The 15,045-nt window shown below is 38.4% G+C and overlaps 1 long non-coding RNA gene across 4 annotated transcripts in view; it reads right to left on the bottom strand.

Annotated features, from left to right (window-relative positions):
- Nucleotides 1-15,045, bottom strand: part of LOC102140147 (uncharacterized) — a 98,128-nt gene that overhangs the window by 19,237 nt on the left and 63,846 nt on the right. Inside the window, exon 1 of one of the 4 annotated variants that reach the window (XR_012414565.1) lies at nt 4,393-4,507. The exons of 2 other annotated variants lie outside the window; for them this stretch is intronic. This is a non-coding gene — a long non-coding RNA (uncharacterized lncRNA). Of the gene's footprint in view, nt 1-3,395; nt 3,535-4,392; nt 4,508-15,045 lie in introns of those variants that run through there. One more of the 4 variants, XR_012414567.1, reaches the window with a different exon arrangement.

Below are 15,045 nucleotides of genomic sequence, written 5' to 3' on the forward strand. Positions count from 1 at the left end.
AATCACCTTTATACAGATGGTTTGCCTTGAATTTTCTCTGTCCCCCTGTTGCTGGCTATGAAGTGATAATTTTAGTAACCTTGGGTGATCAACATCAGGTGATAAAGCTTTCCTGACAGCCTTGGATCATTCCTCTATATACTCTTCCATGAGAGAAATAAACTTCAATCACTGTTAATACGCTGTGGATGAGGGCTACTTTGTTAGGTTGTACCTCAACTAAGAAAAGCAAAGGGAGCATCAATAAGTTGCATCTTCTTTTGTGCCCTGAATTTTGTGTATATCTTTTGCATTGTTCAGTCCATTAGTAAACAAAACTGAAAGTAACTTTAACTTTAGGCTAAACCTCATTTTTGGCAGTTCTTGAACTAAACTTGTCTTTAATATCAAACTTAGTTCATGGGCTCTGTTCTGCAAAATAAGGAGGATGAGGCTGTTGAAGTTGCAAAATCCAACGGTTTAAGGTTCTGAACTTTACTATGACTGGAAGTAGACCAGATCTGAAATATGTTTCTGGCATTGTATCCAAAGAAGTACATCTCTAAATGCTGTTTCTATAATTTCCCAGATAAGAAAAGTTTTGATACACATATTTTCCTTATATAACAGTTTCTTTGCAATATTTTAAATTCCTATCTGTCCACTGGCTTCTTCCTTTGGACCCTTAGTCACTCAAAGGTCTATTTGAATTTATAAAATCTCTTTATTGGATTCTTCTGTTCCTCTGATAAGATTTGTTTTATACATAACTTTCTCTACCCAAATTTCTCAATGTGGTCTAAGACAACTGTTTCTATGCCTATATTCTCATTCTCTCCTTAAATCTCTAAACTTGTGTCCGCTTCATCCCAATCTACTACAATTTCACTTAAAAGATAACCACTCTATTTTCCCATTTCTTATGTTCCTAGACTATTTACTTATGCATTCAACAAACATTTATTGAGCCTCATCCATATGTCATGAAATAGGCAGATTAGAATACAAAGAACAGTGCTTGAAGATCTTCACAGTTTTATAACATTGGACTGTTTTAAAGAATCTCCTTGAACTTCTTATGATTTCCATGGAAACACACCATTCTGCTTCTCATCCTACTGTTCTGATTATTTCATTCTTTTTCTGGGCTGATCTGCTTTCAATACTCCTTAATAGAGGTTTCCTCCAATGCTCAGTACCAGGTCCTCTGTTCTGCCTTTGTGCTCTCTCCTTTTGAAATAGCATCAGTTCTCCCAGCTTCACTGACTGTCTTTTGTAAATGATTTTCATCTGTCTCTAGGCATAAACTTCCACCCAAGCTTCAGTTTCATAGTCCCAATTACACTTTATTACCTCACTAGCCATGAAATCCCAACATGTTTAAAACTAAACAGATTTCTTTACCTTACATATACTCCCATTCCTACGCCTCATCTAATATATTCCTCTGACACATTCCCCTACATACATGTACATAAACTTTCTTGTCTCGCTCTCTCTTTTTGGGTTAACCAAGCCTTCCTGGACAATAGTAAAACAGAAGTTCCAATCCAAACAATCTATTTCTTTGTCTGCTTTAATTTAGGCCAACTCACTCATGATAGGAGGAAAACAGGCATTTACCTTCCCTCAGAGCATACTGTCTTTTATGCAGTGCCAAATAAGTGGGGGAACAAATGAAGAAATGTCAATAAGCAATTACATATGTACTAACAACGTTAACCTGACAAGTATTTAAGGAAGAAGTAATATGCTTAGTCTCCAAAGAGCTCACAAATATTCAGGCTTAGATAAAAATATTTATAACAGAAAAGCCCAACAACAAAAATCCCTCCATTCTTTGTTCCCTCATTTTCTACACTCATGATATTGAACAGACTTTCCTCAGGGTGGCCCTATAGCACCGTCTACCCTAGAACCAAATCAGAGCAGTGCTTCTGGTTCCTTCCATTTCCACTGTACTTTAAAATGGGAAGCTACATGTTTCCTTTCCTTTCCTTAGCTATGGTTGATGTTAAACGTACCAGTCTATTGTCCTCTTATTTTTGGTTCTACTTTTTTGGCAGAGACCTGTTTTTCTTGGATTATTTTTTACACATGTTTACATGTTTCAAAAAAAAACTATGAGATTTACTTTTGTCTTATTCTATATTTCATCTCATATATGCATTCTTTTTCTTGTTTGCTTTATCATTCAGTCATTCATGGTTCTTAAATGTAAACAGACACCAAAAAATGCTTACAGAATGAATGTATAATGATTATTCAGGATGACCTAAGAGTCAGGTATGGTGTCTCTACTCGGTCAAGACCAATGCCCAAACCACACTCAGAGACTGTCTAGCAAAAACCACAGCCACACTGCCCAGGGCACTCAGCATAGGACATCAGATATTGTTCTACTGCTGCCTCAGAAGGGCAGTGTCTTGGCCACCAGCTTCACCAGAAACGAGTTAATCATCGTGCCTACTTTTTCCCATTGCTCACTTCTCGACTGAAGTCTCACTGAGGGCCATCTGATTGGTAATAGCTCAGTTATGACACTATTACACCTATGAGGGAGACTGGGAAAATGAATTACTACCCTCAACCGTGGAGAGTGACTAAGAAGGTAAGAAATATCCTCAAACTGGAAAGGGTATCCAAGGATTCTACACAAATAAAAAGATCTGACAAATATCCACTACATTAACTCACTGGCTTTCCTTCCCCACTTCTCTATCTCTGCCAATGTTACCATCATTTTACCAAATACCAAGGATTCTATCAGTCATGTGTATCTTTTTTCTCCCTCATTTCCTGAATACAATCAATCAACAATTAGTTTCAAGTAATTATCCAGTATAATTACTTGTGCTGGAGAAATTCAAACAAAGTATAAGCCATGATTAGACTGAAAATCTTAGAAATAACATAGAGAAAAAAGTTAAGGAATTATTAGTATAATGAGCAAATTGATTTTATTACAATAAAGATTTTGAGGAGACATCTATCAGAGTGGATAAAGAAGTTAAGAAAGGAAAGTTTAATAGAGAAATTCAGTATTAAATTAAGCTTTAAGTTTGAGCTGCAGATGAGGATTATACAGAAGAATGTACTTGTGCTTTTTCCAAAACCTTACTAAAATAAAAGTAAAGAAATGAAAAGCTATGAACCTATAACAAGTGCTACTTAGTCTAGAACAATGTCCAAATTACACTGACAGAATGTCCCACAAAGATTCCACCTACACTGCCCAGGGCACCCAGAATAGAATCTGGAGAGGCGCCATTGGCAGACAAAAAATTTTAACAAAATTGTTGAAAATCTTAAAATAGAGGAATGATAACTATGTAGATGAAACCATAGATTAGTAAGTTTTCAAGGAGAATGCATCTAATAAAGAGGTCAGTTAGCCCCCGAAACTCTGGACTCACCTGCCATGTGCTAGAGAAAACTCTAGAAACCAGAAATCTGTCCTTGGAAAGAGAATGAATGCTCTTCCTTTATAGGAACCTGAATGAGCCTAGAGAAAGACCACATTCTGATCCATAGGGCTTCTCTAGCGTAAGTGTCAGCTCTTCACAAAATAACTGTAAAACAATACCTTCCAGTCCATGAGCCACATCCAAAAACACAGATTTCCCATTTAACTTTTTGAGGTCTTATTTTTAAATATGGACACAATCATCAGACTTGAGGAAAACATTCAAGATGCAAGAAAAAGACAAAAAGAATAATAAGAATCAAAAAGAATATACAACCCCAAAGACAATTAAAACTGTAAACGTTTTAAAAAATTCTTTAACAATTATGTTGCATCTATTACACAGAAACATAGTGCTATGAAAAAAAGAAATGATAATTCGAAAGACCTCTGGCAAATTAAAAAATATAAGTGAAATAAAAAAATTGTTAAAAGATAAAATATATGAATCTCCCAAAAGATTAAACAAAAAGAGAGAAAAAATGTGAGATGGAAAGTCTGACAGAAATTTTATAAAATATAACACTCTGGTACTGGAGGTTCACCATCTGGCAAAAGAAAGAACAGAACAAATGGAAAGAAAGAAGTCATTTAAAAAAAAAAAAAAGGACAAAATAAAATTTCCAAAGTTTTTGAGATTGGTCTCTAACTCCCAACACCCCACTAAAAGAATATAATTATTATTAAATGAATGAAAATCATCATACCATGGTATGTTCTAGTGATATTTCAGAATATCATAAAAAGGAAGAGATGCTAAAATTTCCCTCCAGTACTCTTACGCGGAAATTTGAATTCAGAATGTTGCTTCTCAACAACATTGAATATTAAAGAATGAAAACTGAAGCAATGCCTCAAATTTCTGAGGGAAAACACTTTTCAATGTTTATATCTGTAGAATTTAAGTAAACTATAAATAAAATGTTTAAATATAAAGACATACTCACACAGGTAAGAGCTCATACAATTTTCCTCACACACACCTTTTCTTAGGAAGTTATTTGGGAATGTGATCCAGCAAAAGATGAGAGTAAGCCAAAAGTAAGCCAAAAAAGTATGCCAAAAAAGAAACAGTTGACTCAACCAGGGAGACATTTCTTATTCTAAGATTACTACATTATAGCAAGCTTGTTAATCACTCTCCCACATAGGAACAAAAAGATGAAAAATAAGTAATGAGGACAGCAGGGGAAAACATTTCAAAAACTTTTTTAAAAATGTCTGATATGGTAAAGGGTTTGAAAAATAAGTGGAGAGTTACTAGAAGGAAGCTATGAAAGTTATTTGAAACCAATGAGAAAAAAGAGACAATGTACCAGAATCTCTGGGACACAGCTAAAGCAGTGTTAAGAGGGAAATTTACAGCACTAAATGCCCACATCGGAAAGCTAGAGAGATCTCAATTTGACACCCTAATATCACAATTAAAAGCACTCAAGAGGCAAGAGAAAGCTAATCAAAAAGATAGCAGAACAAGAAATAACTAAGATCAGAGAAGAATTGAAGGAGAAAGAGATAGGAAAAAACGCTCAAAAAAAAAAAAAATGAATCCTGGAGCTGGTTTTTTGAAAAATTTAACAAACTAGACTGCTAGCTAGACTAATAAAGAAGAAAAGAGAGAAGAATCACATAGACACAATAAAAACGATAAAGGGAATATTATCACTGACCCCACAGAAATACAAACTACCTTCAGAGAATACTATAAACAATTCTATGCAAATAAACTAGAAAATCTAGAAGAAATTGATAAATTCCAGGACATATACACCCTACTAAGACTAAACCAGGAAGAAGTCGAATCCCTGAATAGACCCGTAACAAGTTCTGAAATTGAAGCAGCAGTTAATAGCCTACCAACCAAAAAAAGGCCAGGACCAGAAGGATTCACAGCCAGATTCTACCAGAGATTCAAGAGGAGCTGCTACCATTCCTTCTGAAACTATTCCAAACAATTGAAAAGGAGGGATGCCTCCTAACTCATTTTATGAGGCCAGCATCATCCTGATACCTAAACCAGGAAGGGACACAACAAAAAAAGAAAACTTCAAGCCGATATCCTTGATGAACATCGATGAGAAAATCTTCAATAAAACCGAATCCAGAAGATGGCCGAATAGGAACAGCTTCAGTCTCCAACTCCCAGCGCGAGCGACACAGAAGACAGGTGATTTCTGCATTTGCAACTGAGGTACTGGGTTCATCTCACTAGGGAGTGCGGGACAGTCGGTGCTGGTCAGCTGCTGCAGCCCGACCAGCAAGAGCTGAAGCAGGGTGAGGCATCACCTCACCTGGGAAGCGCAAGGGGGAAGGGAATCCCTTTTCCTAGCCAGGGGAACTGAGACACACAACACCTGGAAAATTGGGTAACTCCCACCCCAATACTGTGCTCTACCAAGGATCTTAGCAAACGGGCACACTAGGAGATTATATCCCACACCTGGCCAGGAGGGTCCCACACCCACGGAGCCTCCCTCATTGCTAGCACAGCAGTCTGCGATCTCAGGGCAAGGCAGCAGCGAGGCTGGGGGAGGGGCGCCCGCCATTGCTGAGGCTTAAGTAGATAAACAAAGTGGCTGGGAAGCTCGAACTGGGTGGAGCTCACAGCAGCTCAAGTAGTCCTGTCTGTCTCCGTAGACTCCACCTCTGGGGACAGGGCACAGCTAAACAACAACAACAACAACAACAAAGCAGCTGAAACCTTTGCAGACGCAAATGACTCTGTCTGACAGCTTTGAAGAGAGCAGTGGATCTCCCAACACGGAGGTTGAGATCGGAGAACAGACAGACTGCCTGATCAAGTGGGTCCCTGACCCTTGAGTAGCCTAACTGGGAGACATCCCCCACTAGGGGCAGACCAACATCCCACACCTCACACGGTGGAGTACACCCCTGAGAGGAAGCTTCCAAAGCAAGAATCAGACAGGTACACTCGCTGTTCAGAAATATTATATCTTCTGCAGCCTCTGCTGCTGATACCCAGGCAAACAGGGTCTGGAGTGGACCTCAGGCAATCCCCAACAGACCTACAGCTGAGGGTCCTGACTGTTAGAAAGAAAACTAACAAACAGGAAGGACCCCCACAGCAAAACCCCATCAGTATGTCACCATCATCAAAGACCAGAGGAAGGTAAAACCACAAAGATGGGGGAAAAGCAGGGCAGAAAAGCTGGAAATTCAAAAAATAAGAGCACATCGCCCCCTGCAAAGGAACGCAGCTCATCGCCAGCAACGGATCAAAGCTGGACGGAGAATGACTTTGACGAGATGAGAGAAGAAGGCTCCAGTCCATCAAACTTCTCAGAGCTAAGAGAGGAATCACGTACCCAGCGCAAAGAAACTAAAAATCTTGAAAAAAGAGTGGAAGAATGGATAACTAGAATAATTAATGCAGAGAAGGCCATAAATGAATTGACAGAGATGAAAACCATGAAACGAGAAATATGTGACAAATGCACAAGCTTCAGTAACTGACTCGATCAACTGGAAGAAAGTATCAGTGATTGAGGATCAAATGAATGAAATGAAGCGAGAAGAGAAACCTAAAGAAAAAAGAAGAAAAAGAAATGAACAAAGCCTGCAAGAAGTATGAGATTATGTAAAAAGACCAAATCTACGTCTGATTGGGGTTCCTGAAAGTGAGGGGGAAAATGGAACCAAGTTGGAAAACGCTCCTCAGGATATCATCCAGGAGAACTTCCCCAACCTAGTAGGGCAGGCCAACATTCAAATCCAGGAAATACAGAGAACGCCACAAAGATACTCCTCGAGAAGAGCAACTCCAAGACACATAATTGCCAGATTCACCAAAGTTGAAATGAAGGAAAAAATCTTAAGGGCAGCCAGAGAGAAAGACCGGGTTACCCACAAAGGTAAGCCCATCAGACTAACAGCAGATCTCTCAGCAGAAACTCTACAAGCCAGAAGAGAGTGGGGGCCAATATTCAACATTCTTAAAGAAAAGAATTTTAAACCCAGAATTTCATATCCAGCCAAACTAAGTTTCATAAGTGAAGGAGAAATAAAATCCTTTACAGATAAGCAAATGCTTAGAGATTTTGTCACCACCAGGCCTGCCTTACAAGAGACCCTGAAGGAAGCACTAAACATGGAAAGGAACAACTGGTACCAGCCATTGCAAAAACATGCCAAAGTGTAAAGACCATCGAGGCTAGGAAGAAACTGCATCAACTAACGAGCAAAATAACCAGTTAATATCATAATGGCAGGATCAAGTTCACACATAACAATCTTAACCTTAAATGTAAATGGACTAAATGGTCCAATTAAAAGACACAGACTGGCAAACTGGATAAAGAGTCAAGACCCATCAGTTTGCTGTATTCAGGAGACCCATCTCACATGCAGAGACATACATAGGCTCAAAATAAAGGGATGGAGGAAGATCTACCAATCAGATGGAGAACAAAAAAAAGCAGGAGTTGCAATACTAGTCTCTGATAAAACAGACTTTAAACCATCAAAGATCAAAAGAGACAAAGAAGGCCATTACATAATGGTAAAGGGATCAATTCAACAGGAAGAGCTAACTCTCCTAAATATATATGCACCCAATACAGGAGCACCCAGATTCATAAAGCAAGTCTTTAGAGACTTACAGAGAGACTTAGACTCCCATACAATAATAATGGGAGACTTCAACACCCCACTGTCAACATTAGACAGATCAACGAGACAGAAAGTTAACAAGGATATCCAGGAATTGAACTCATCTCTGCAGCAAGCAGACCTAATAGACATCTACAGAACTCTCCACCACAAATCAACAGAATATACATTCTACTCAGCACCACATCACACTTATTCCAAAATTGACCACATAATTGGAAGTAAAGCACTCCTCAGCAAATGTACAAGAATAGAAATTATAACAAACTATCTCTCAGACCACAGTGCAATCAAACTAGAACTCAGGAATAAGAAACTCAATCAAAACCGCTCAACTACATGGAAACTGAATAACCTGCTCCTGAATAACTACTGGGTACATAACGAAATGAAGGCAGAAATAAAGATATTCTTTGAAACCAATGAGAACAAAGATATAACATATCAGAATCTCTGGGACACATTTAAAGCAGTGTGTAGAGGGAAATTTATAGCACTAAATGCCCACAAGAGAAAGCTGGAAAGATCTAAAATGGACACTCTAACATCACAATTAAAAGAACTAGAGAAGCAAGAGCAAACACATTCAAAAGCTAGCAAAAGGCAAGAAATAACTAAGATCAGAGCAGAACTGAAGGAGATGGAGACACAAAAAACCCTCCAAAAAATTAATGAATCCAGGAGTTGGTTTTTTGAAAAGATCAACAAAATTGATAGACCGCTAGCAAGACTAATAAAGAAGAAAAGAGAGAAGAATCAAATAGACGCAATTAAAAATGAGAAAGGGGATATCACCACCGACCCCACAGAAATACAAACTACCATCAGAGAATACTATAAACACCTCTATGCAAATAAACTAGAAAATCTAGAAGAAATGGATAATTTCCTAGACACTTACACTCTCCCAAGACTAAACCAGGAAGAAGCTGAATTCCTGAATAGACCAATAGCAGGCTCTGAAATTGAGGCAATAATTAATAGCCTACCAACCAAAAAAAGTCCAGGACCAGATGGATTCACAGCTGAATTCTACCAGAGGTACAAGGAGGAGCTGGTACCATTCCTTCTGAAACTATTCCAATCAATAGAAAAAGAGGGAATCCTCCTTAACTCACTTTATGAGGCCAAAATCATCCTGATAGCAAAGCCTGGCAGAGACACAACAAAAAAAGAGAATTTTAGACCAATATCCCTGATGAACATCGATGCAAAAATCCTCAATAAAATACTGGCAAACCAGATCCAGCAGCACATCAAAAAGCTTATCCACCATGATCAAGTGGGCTTCATCCCTGGGATGCAAGGCTGGTTCAACATATGCAAATCAATAAACATAATCCAGCATATAAACAGAACCAAAGACAAAAACCACATGATTATCTCAATAGATGCAGAAAAGGCCTTTGACAAATTCAACAGCCCTTCATGCTAAAAACGCTCAATAAATTCGGTATTGATGGAACATATCTCAAAAAAATAAGAGCTATTTATGACAAACCCACAGCCAATTTCATACTAAATGGGCAAAAACTGGAAGCCTTCCCTTTGAAAACTGGCACAAGACAGGGATGCCCTCTCTCACCACTCCTATTCAACATAGTGTTGGAAGTTCTGGCTAGGGCAATCAGGCAAGAGAAAGAAATCAAGGGTATTCAGTTAGGAAAAGAAGAAGTCAAATTGTCCCTGTTTGCAGATGACATGATTGTATATTTAGAAAACCCCATTGACTCAGCCCAAAATCTCCTTAAGCTGATAAGAAACTTCAGCAAAGTCTCAGGATACAAAATTAATGTGCAAAAATCACAAGCATTCTTATACACCAGTAACAGACAGAGAGCCAAATCATGAATGAACTTCCATTCACAATTGCTTCAAAGAGAATGAAATACCTAGGAATCCAACTTACAAGGGATGTAAAGGACCTCTTCAAGGAGAACTACAAACCACTGCTCAGTGAAATAAAAGAGGACACAAACAAATGGAAGAACATACCATGCTCATGGATAGGAAGAATCAATATCATGAAAATGGCCATACTGTCCAAGGTAATTTATAGATTCAATGCCATCTCCATCAAGCTACCAATGAATTTCTTCACAGAATTGGAAAAAACTGCTTTAAAGTTCATATGGAACCAAAAAAGAGCCCGCATCTCCAAGACAATCCTAAGTCAAAAGAACAAAGCTGGAGGCATCACGCTACCTGACTTCAAACTATACTACAAGGCTACAGTAACCAAAACATGGTACTGGTACCAAAACAGATATATAGACCAATGGAACAGAACAGAGTCCTCAGAAATAATACCACACATCTACAGCCATCTGATCTTTGACAAACCTGAGAAAAACAAGAAATGGGGAAAGGATTCCCTATTTAATAAATGGTGCTGGGAAAATTGGCTAGCCATAAGTAGAAAGCTGAAACTGGATCCTTTCCTTACTCCTTATAGGAAAATTAATTCAAGATGGATTAGAGACTTAAATGTTAGACCTAATACCCTAAAAACCCTAGAAGAAAACCTAGGTAATACCGTTCAGGACATAGGCATGGGCAAGGACTTCATGTGTAAAACACCAAAAGCAATGGCAACAAAAGCCAAAATTGACAAATGGGATCTAATTAAACTAAAGAGCTTCTGCACTGCAAAAGAAACTACCATCAGAGTGAACAGACAACCTACAGAATGGGAGAAAATTTTTGCAATCTACTCATCTGACAAAGGGCTAATATCCAGAACCTACAAAGAATTAAATCAAATTTACAAGAAAAAAACAAACAACCCCATCAAAAAGTGGGCAAAGGATATGAACAGACAGTTCTCAAAAGAAGACATTCATATAGCCAACAGACACATGAAAAAATGCTCATCATCACTGGCCTTCAGAGAAATGCAAATCAAAACCACAATGAGATACCATCTCACACCAGTTAGAATGGCAATCATTAAAAAGTCAGGAAACAACAGGTGCTGGAGAGGATGTGGAGAAATAGGAACACTTTTACACCGTTGGTGGGATTGTAAACTAGTTCAACCATTATGGAAAACAGTATGGCGATTCCTCAAGGATCTAGAACTAGAAGTACCATATGACCTAGCCATCCCATTACTGGGTATATACCCAAAGGATTATAAATCATGCTGCTATAAAGACACATGCACACGTATGTTTATTGCGGCACTATTCACAATAGCAAAGACTTGGAATCAACCCAAATGTCCATCAGTGACAGACTGGATTAAGAAAATGTGACACATATACACCATGGAATACTATGCAGCTATAAAAAAGGATGAGTTTGTGTCCTTTGTAGGGACATGGATGCAGCTGGAAACCATCATTCTCAGCAAACTATCGCAAGAACAGAAAACCAAACACCGCATGTTTTCACTCATAGGTAGGAACTGAACAATGATATCACGTGGACTCGGGAAGGGGAACATCATACACCGAGGCCTATCATGGGGAGCGGGAGTGGGGAAGAATTGCATTGGGAGTTATACCTGATGTAAATGACGAGATGATGGGTGCTGACGAGTTGATGGGTGCAGCACACCAGCATGGCACAAGTATACATATGTAACAAACCAGCATGTTATGCACATGTACCCTAGAACTTAAAGTATAATTGAAAAAAAAAAAAAACAAATCCAGCAGCACATCCAAAAACTTATCTACCATGAACAAGTTGGCTTCATCCCTGGGATGCAAGGCTGGTTCAATATATGCAAATCAATAAACACAATCCATCACATAAACAGAATTAAGACAAAAACCACATGATTATCTCAATAGATGCTAAAATATGAATTTAATCTTTGATTAAATTCAACATCCCTTCATATAAAAAACTCTCAATAAACTAGGTATTGATGGAGCATGTCTCAAAATAACAAGAGCTATTTATGATAAACCCACAGCCAATATCATATTGAGTGGACAAAAGCTAGAAGCATTCCCTTGGAAAACCGTACAAGACAAGGATGCCCTCTCTCATCACTCCTATTCAACATAGTATTGGAAGTTCTGGCCAGGGCAATCAGGCAAGTGAAGGAAATAAAGGGTATTCAGATAGGAAGAAAGGAAATCAAATTGTCTCTATTTGCAGACAACATGATTTTATATTGAGAAAGAAAACCCCATTTTCTCAGGCCAAAAACTCCTTAAGCTGATAAGCAACTTCAGCAAAGTCTCAGGATACAAAATCAATGTGCAAAACTCACAGGCATTCTTTTTCACCAACAATAGACTAACAGAGGGCCAAATCGTGAGTGAACTCCCATTCACAATCATGATAGAGAGAATGAAATACTTGGGAATACAGCTAACAAAGGATGTGAGGGACCTCTTCAAGGAGAACTACAAACCACTGCTCAGGAAATAAGAAACGATGCAAACAAATGAAAAAACATTTTATTGTCATGGAAAGGAAAAATCAATATCATAACAATGGCCATACTGCCCAAGGTAATTTATAGATTCAATGCTATTCCCATCAAACTACCATTGACATTCTTCACAGAATTAGAAAAAACTATTTTAAATTTCATATGGAAATCAAAGACCCTGTATAGCCAAGACAGCCCTAAACAAAAAGAACAAAGCTGGAGGCATCATGCTACCTACTTCGAACTATACTACAAGGCTATAGTAACCAAAACAGCATGGCACTGGTATCAGAACAAACATATAGACCAATGGATGTGTGGAGAAATAACACCACACATCTACAACCACCTGATCTTCAACAAACCTGACAAAAACAAGCAATGGGGTGGGATCTCCTATTCAGTAAATGATGCTGCAAAAACTGGCTAGCCATATGCAGAAAACAGAAACTGGACCCCTTCTTTACACCTTATACAAAAATTAATTCAAGATGGATTAAAGACAAATGTAAAACCCAAAACCATAAAAACCCTAGAAGAAAACCTAGGCAATACCATTCGGGACATAGGCATGGGCAAGGACTTCATGTCTAAAACACCAAAAGCAACAGCAACAAAAGCCAAAATTGACAAATGGGATCTAATTAAACTAAAGAGCCTCTGCACAGCAAAAGAAACTATCACCACAGTGAACAAGCAACCTCCAAAATGGGAAAAGATTTTTGCAATCTACCCATCTGACAAAGGTCTAAGAATTTACAAGGAACTTAAACAAATTTACAAGAAAAAACAACCTGATCAAAAAGTGGGCAGAGGATATGAACATACACTTCTCAAAAGAAGACATTTATGGGGCCAACAAACATATGAAAAAAGCTCAGCATCACTGACCATCAGAGAAATGCAAACCCAAACCACAATGAGATACCATCTCATGCCAGTCAGGATGGCGATTATTAAAAGGTCAAGAAACAATAGATGCTGGCAAGGATGTAGAGAAATAGGAACACTTTTACACTGTTGGTGGGAATGTAAATTAGTTCAACCATTGTGGAAGACAGTATGGTGATTCCCCAAGAATCTAGAACTAGAAATACCATTTGACCTAGCAATCCCATTACTGGGTATATACCCAAAGGAAAAGAAATCATTCTACTATAAAGACACATGCACACGTATGTTTATTGCAGCACTATTTACAATAGCAAAGACATGGAACCAACCCAAATGCCCATCAGTGATAGACTGAATAAAGAAAATGTGGTACATATACACCATGGAATACTATGCAGCCATAAAAAGGAATGAGATCATGTCCTTTGCAGAGACATGGATGAATCTGGAAGCCATCATCTTCAGCAAACTAATACAGGAACAGAAAACCAAACACTGCCTAAGTGGGAGTTGCACAATGAGAATACACAGACACAGAGAGGGGAACAACACACACCAGGGCCTCTTGGGAGGTGTGGGGGCTGAAGGGAGGGAACTTAGGGGATAGGTCAATAGGTGCAGCAAACCACCATGGCACACGTATACCTATGTAACAAACCTGCACGTTCTGCACATGTATCCCATTTTTTTAGAAAAAATAAAAATTTAAAAGAAAATGCCTGATACGGTAAAGGGTTTGAATAATAAGTGGAAAGTTACTAGGAGGAAGCTATGGCAAAAAGAGAAATATTTGAAACTTCAGTTAAAAAAAAATCTGTAGAAGACAATAAAATGAGAATGGTACCTTACTTAGATCTAGAAAGCAAATATTCGTGTAGTCATAATAAAAATAGATTTGATTAAATATAGTACTATTACACAGAGATGATAGGAGGAATGGGAAGTGTAAGAGGCTTGTATCCTTATCTTCAGGGCAGGAAGTAAATCATTTCTAAAATTGATCCATCACAAAATAATAGCATAGGTGAATGGCTTTTAAGGGTTAAAGAGTCTTTCCTCTGAGCAGTAGGACTGCGGAGAAGGGATCACGGGAGAGTTTGGTTTTCTTTTCAGCTTTTCTGTACTATTGCTTTTTTTTTAAACACATGAGCATTAATTTTATATTTTAAGCCTTTTTAAAATAGAGAACTCAGGAGGGTGAATAGGGGCAACCCTGAGAGGGTGAGCATACACATCAAAAGAATCAAGAAGAACTAACATAGCAAAAGCACCATATCAGACTTAGGTCTGGTGAAAAGCCAGGTCTGATTAGAGCAGCAGTGTCACAACAAAACACAGCTGAAAGGAAGGGTGGGGCCAGGCCACTGAGGCCAGCAGTGGTTTGGAAGCTTTTGTAGATGCCGGAGTAACACCTTGATGAGAGAAGTGTTTTAGGAAGGTCTGATGAGCTGGACTGTGCAAGATGTCACAGAGGGAGATACTCAACTTTCAGTATCTCCCCTACTCCAATACATCTGGTCTAGTATGTCCACCAAATTCATTTTTCTCCCAGAATCATAAAGCACAACCATCATTCATTCCTCTCACTTCTGAACTGGAATTATAATAAATTAGCCAAATTAGTATTCAGGGTTCTCCATGATCAAGATCAGCTTGGTGGCTGTCAACACCAGCTGATTTCTGG

This window comes from Macaca fascicularis, chromosome 6, assembly GCF_037993035.2.
Source record: "Macaca fascicularis isolate 582-1 chromosome 6, T2T-MFA8v1.1".
In the NCBI taxonomy this organism is placed as follows: Eukaryota; Metazoa; Chordata; class Mammalia; order Primates; family Cercopithecidae; genus Macaca; species Macaca fascicularis.